Source organism: Siniperca chuatsi, linkage group LG5, assembly GCF_020085105.1.
Source record: "Siniperca chuatsi isolate FFG_IHB_CAS linkage group LG5, ASM2008510v1, whole genome shotgun sequence".
In the NCBI taxonomy this organism is placed as follows: domain Eukaryota; kingdom Metazoa; phylum Chordata; class Actinopteri; order Centrarchiformes; family Sinipercidae; genus Siniperca; species Siniperca chuatsi.
In genome coordinates, this window is record NC_058046.1 from 31855372 (window position 1) to 31861371 (window position 6000).

General features: G+C 39.7%; 1 protein-coding gene across 8 annotated transcripts in view; it reads right to left on the reverse strand.

The window, feature by feature from the left end:
- Positions 1-5527, reverse strand: part of pdzd2 (PDZ domain containing 2) — a 98211-nt gene extending 92684 nt beyond the window's left edge. For 7 of the 8 annotated variants that reach the window (XR_006378023.1, XM_044196125.1, XM_044196123.1 and 4 more), the window contains exons 1-2: positions 5148-5527; positions 2274-2351 (exon numbers count right to left, since the gene is read on the reverse strand). The gene's annotated coding sequence lies outside the window, so the exon portion shown is untranslated. The remainder of the gene's footprint in view (positions 1-2273; positions 2352-5147) is intronic. The other variant, XM_044196121.1, reaches the window with a different exon arrangement.
- Between the last annotated feature and the right edge of the window lie 473 nt (positions 5528-6000).

Consider the following 6000-nt stretch of genomic DNA (forward strand, 5'->3'; position numbering starts at 1 on the left):
CACTCAGACGGTGCTTTACTGTTGGGTGAACATTTTTCTCTACCTTACAGTTTGACAACAAGGATTAGTTCCCCACTCTTTGTTCTATGTTTCAGGCTGACCTACTATGTCTCATCCCATCCCTCCCCCTCCATCATGCTAGGCACCATATGGCCAAAGATTAGAAAAAAGCCCCATTTCAGTACATCCGAAATGTCACATTGTTACAGCGTAAAAGGAGGATACAACACTAATCTGGTCCACTGTAGTCTGGACACACAGCTGGTGACACCGACTTTCAAAACATGTTTTGAACCATTTTAAATCCACCATAACAGGGGCCTATACTACGAAGCAAGTTCAGCATACCCGGATCTCTTTTCATTATCTGGCTTCACTAACCAACACAGCTGCAGCTGCCAAATGCAGGAAGGACAGCTGGCAAAAAAATCGCCAACTGTGTGAATGTGTAAATTAATTAATAGGCTTATAATATCACTGTCCCATCATTAGGGCAGAGATCTGACTATAATTACATTTATAATAAAAATAATAAAGTTTATTTGTATAGCACTTATCAAAACCAGCATTACAAGGTGCTTTACACATAAAACACAACAATAAAATACACAGTAATGTATAAATAAACAGGCAGGCATAGGGAATAAAAGAGGATTAAAACTTAAACACAATGGATGATTAAAAACCATAAATAAAACACCAAGGATAAAATGTAAAGACAATGGGTAAATTAAAACTTAAAATAGAGCAGGGCAAGATTTAAGTGCAGCTTCAAGAATAAAGTATAATGCAACTCAATAGTTAATAATTAAAATAAATCTAAAAATTGTAATAAGAAAATATAGGAAGGTATGAAGATTTGTGTATTCCATTAAATTAATGTGTTGCTTAGATGTATTCTTATGGCATGTATGACAATTGTAGCCTTATTCTTTGAGCTGCAAACTGAGTGGTGTGAAACTGACTTGTGAGCAAATAAAAGATAAATATAAAAACATAATTCAAAGTGTTAAGTAGGCTTACTTTCACATATTATAAGTACAAGGCTTTAGTGCTTCAATCAGTCTCTGTTGTAGGATGATATCGGTATACTAAAACAAGGGTTTTGTCGGTCTTTGAACACCCTCGCCCTCCTAAGAGATCCTCTCACGACCCGAGCACCAAGATTTCTTTTTTTTTTTTTTTTTTTTACGCGCACCGAGCTCCACAGGATCTGCTATGAATGGTGATGCCATTTTCCTAGAGAAGTGATTGGTCAGTAGCCTATATAGGCGGTGCTTTTATGCGCATTGCTAGCTTATCTCGAAAATAACACGCTCCAGAACAGGTTAGGTGTTCAGCACGAGTTACCATGGCGATTTAACCCGGTAAGAAGTGAACCACTGTCGTAGGACTGAAAACTCAGGGTTAACCCTGAAGTTACCTCGCTAATCCTAAATCCTGCTTTTGTAGTACAGGCCCCTGGATTGTCTCCTTTTTATAACAACCGTTGCAAGTATGTACAGTATATCATTCCCAGCAGAAGATTGTTTTTCATGTAATTATTGCCATGAATGAGTGAATTAGCGGCTCTTTGTTTTGATGCAATTTCTGAGCTGTTTTGTGTTATTTTCCTATAAAATGAGTTAAAGGGATAGTTTGGGTTTTTTGAAGTGGGGCTGTATGAGGTTCTTATCTATAATCAGTGTATTACCTACAGTAGATAGCGGACGGCACACCCCCAGTTTGGAGAAGCAGAGAGTTGTACACACAAGAGTTTGTTGAGTTATATTTTCTTTTTAAATAGATAAATGTGAGCAGTTGGTGAGCATTCAGTCCACCTGATAACCAGGAAATTGGATATTCCTGAGGCGCTTATGAATAGGTAATGATGATGAAAGAAGACTATGAATAAAGATTAGTTAGTACCTTAGTCAGGCCTTACAATCCTGCCATGATCATGAGGCCATATTAAGCCACCTCATGATGGTTGTTTATTCTGTTTCCCTAACAAAAAGCCATTTGTGGTGAACCACTACAGTTCTACCGCACCCAGCACAGACTCATAACTTTAGACCTGATCTGACACCAACCTGTAACATTACCCTTCAGGTGAAAAAAGCAAAGGCACAATATCACACAGAAAAGGCCACGTGGATATGCCTGAATCACAGTGACAGTGATTGATTGATCACATCTTACGTTCGCACATTGTAATGTCAGGGAATAACAAGAAAACACTCTGTTTCCTATTGGGAAACGTAAGGTAAATCAATTAAAATCAGGTGACTCACCAAACACGCAGAGAAGTGCAAGCAGCACTGCACATCAAACAGGCTGAAGTAAGTCTGGCACTCTTTACCCAAGAGAGTCTGCGTCAAGATGAAGTTAAAGTTAGTTATTAATCAGCCTTTTCCTTTCTTCTCTTTTTCCTAGACAGGGGCACTGGAACATGCCAGGGATTAGAGATATTTAGCAGAGCAGGCTCATTCTGTCTTGAACTGGAGTAGTGAATTTTCACCTTGCTGTATTCATGCTATATGACCACATCAGTCTTTCTGTAGTGTGCATCTTGTAGCCACAAACAGCACATGCTCCTAGCACAGTGTGGAGTGTGTGTGTGTCAGGCCAGACAGTGTTATTTCAAAACTAGCATCTCCAGCTGTTTCTCTTATTTTCCTCCTGCCTGCTTTGTTTTGGAGTGGGTCATGTACTCATGTTTATGTGAAACCGATAATCTGCACAGACATGACTACCCAATGTCTGTGCAGATTATTGTTGTATCTGAACTTCTACTTTCTACTGCACACGCCTCCGATTTACGGAATAGGAATTTTTTCAGGTCTGTCTTAAAACAATACTTACATGCCCATACTGTACTGTAGGTCCTGTAGTAACCTGCATCATACTTAAGTGTCTCTAAATCAGTGTGGATTGATACATTTGATCAAATGGAAGCGTATCAGGTCCGTGAATCAGGCAAGTGACAGACATCAAAAACGCTTTGTGTGGATAGCACTTAAAGGCCCAGTGTGGAGGATTTAGTGGCATCTAGCGGTGAAATTGCAGTTTGCAACCATTTCGCCTCATCCTCCCCTTCCAAGCGTGGAGGAGAAACTATGGTGGCCGCAAAACTCACAAAAAACGCGAATGGCCCTCTCTAGAGCCAGTGTTGGGTTTGTCCGTTCTGGACTACTGTAGAAACATGGCGGTGCAACATGGCGGCCTCTGTGGAAGGGGACCCGCTCCCTCTGTAGACATAAAGGGCTGATTCTAAGGTAATGAAAAATCGATTCTTATTTTCAGGCGATTCTACACTAATGAAAACATCCTTATGAATATTATATTTCATTTCTGCCAAGAGCTCCTCCTAAATGTTCCACACTGGACCTTTAAGAAAAAAATGCAGTTCCTTATAGAGGTGGAAAGTGGAAATGATTTGACCAGAATTATTACAGTGAATAACAACATTTACTATTGATATGAGCTAGAATAATACCATTATCCAATATGATACTATTTCTCTGGTAGAGTAGTTCCATTGGAAATTGAAAACTAAATTTTTTTAAGTATCATTTTGATGTGAACATAACAAACAAAATCCCATTCCCTCGTGATGGCAGATATTGCCAAACCTGGGCAAATAATCCACAACTATCTGTGTGATAGATAATGCTAGAGGTAAGGAAGAAAATGTGTTTTTTGTCATCTGAATGGCCGGACCCTTTAACATTTCCGATATAATCTACAGTGTCAGATCAGCATGCAGAATGGTTTTTTTCTTTGTTTCCTACTGAAGCCCATGATTCACACAGTCATCAGAGACAAGGGGCGACTGTGCCTTAGCTTACTGTGGGTCCCGGCTTCCCCCAGCCCACATGTCGAAGTGTCCTTGGGCAAGACACTGAACCCCAAATTCACACAATCAGAGTGTGTGAGTGTGTGTGAATGATTAGTCTTCCAACTGATGACTAAGTGTATGACTGTGTGTGAATGGGGTGAATGTGATATGTAGTTGAAGCGCTTTGAATAGTCAGAAAGAAGAGAAAGACTTAAACCACTTTTATGATCACATTTATGAATATTTAAATGCGCTTACTCCGGGCAGTATGTTACTGTACATAACATACTGTATATGCAGAACTTCTGTTCAACTATATATCACTTCTGTCTGCTTCCTGAAGGTGGTAGGCTGGGAGTGATCAGAGCAGCCTCTATATGTAAAAGCTATCATATTATTTCATAGTGAAGTCATTTTGAAGCTGTAGCCAAAAGAGCGTGATAAAAACACTGACTCGAGTTATAGAGAGCAGAGACTTGCAGAAGGTATAGCCGACCAATCTAAAAGCAATTCACTTACTGCTCATTTATTGATGAAACTCAAACAGTCTGACAGACAGATGTGCTGCAGTGGGCCCATTTGTAGGCACCACAGAGGAAGGAGAGAGAAATAAATGATTTATCTGATGTGCTTTCTACTTTTAAATGTCTGTCAAATCGGTGCACGATTATTCACCTTCATTTCTAAATTCAAAAAACAATGCCAACACCACAGAGCACACTTACACAATTTAGTTTGTGTGGGTTTGTTGATGGTGTGCAATACCTCGTTTTACCGTCTGCTATTTGCTTTGTAATTGTAATAATTAAGATAATGTATGAAGAAAAAGCAGTTTCTCTTGAAAATATTACTAGTGGCAGTGGTGTTTGGTAGCTGGCATTTTAAATGAAGCAAGATGTGGAGAAGGGCTGTAGGCTGGCATGACGAAGACAGCGCTATGTGTCCGCTTTTTAAAGTTAGAATGTGGCCATAGTGTCCCCTACAGTACCGTTTCCATTCAGCCAGTGCTCACATTTAGGAATGCATTCGCGGGTTCAGACAAATGCTCCTGTCTGGTTAGGAAAAGAGTCTCACACAGAGCTGAAGGGAAGCCCCAGGCCTCCGTGGTTCGGGGTGATAGTTGGTTCGGTTTTTTGCATTTATTGTATCTTAACGTTATTAATTTCTGTCTCCCCGTGAAAACAACACACTTTTAACACCCTCTCACAGGAAATAAGCTGCAGTTGTTAAATCACTGTCCCCATTATATTCCAACAGGGTCCGACTGTATCAGAAAGTCTCAGACAGTACTAGTGAGTATTAGTATATAATGCAGAGTACACCGTACCTTTGGACTACATGGTCATGGAGTTCGAAGGCTCTCAAATCCAGTTCAACACGTTAGAATATTCCATGTTTTCACGGTTTTTAAAAAATGAACTAGATACTGAAGTTAGCTCCCAAAGTTGACACAAATACACATTCACAATTTGCGTTTTAGTGGTTAAATCCGTGCAAGAACGAAGCGCAGAGCTGCATTTATCTCTGCTGGAAAAAGTGGCTTCAGACTTCAAACTCCATTCAACAGATGTCCGCAGCAGGAAAACCCATCCAAGAAGCGAAACATTTCTTGAATTACAGTCATTAATGTGCTGCTTTTCTTTTTCTCCACATGTGTGGATGATATGCTTTAGGAAAAGCTTTAATACAGTCTCGGCTGCAGGCGGAGGGCGGAGTCGAAATGGCTGTTTTGCCCTGAACTCCGCCTCCCAGGCATCACTTCCTCCCATACTGTATGCTGCTGTACGACCAGGCCCCCGTGAACATTGATGTGGCGTAGTGGATAACACATGATCACATGAAGGGCTTTGGCATTAACAACCATATAACAGTGGTGACACTTTTCTGAGCATCACACACATTAAAAAATTACTTATCATAATTTGAGCCATTAGGTCTAAAAGATATTTAGAAGACACCAAGTTTTTTACTTTACTAATAATTGTATTGACCTTTTACAGTAAATAAACTCTACAATCTACCAAATCATATGTATTTTGTATCATGACAGTAGCAGGAATTCAGAAATGTCCTGGAGTCAATAAAATTATTTAAATTAGTATGCAAAGCAATTATTAACACTAACAGGCAATAAAAGTAGTTTAACTATCAACTAAACTGCAGAAGCGAGGCTCTCCAAA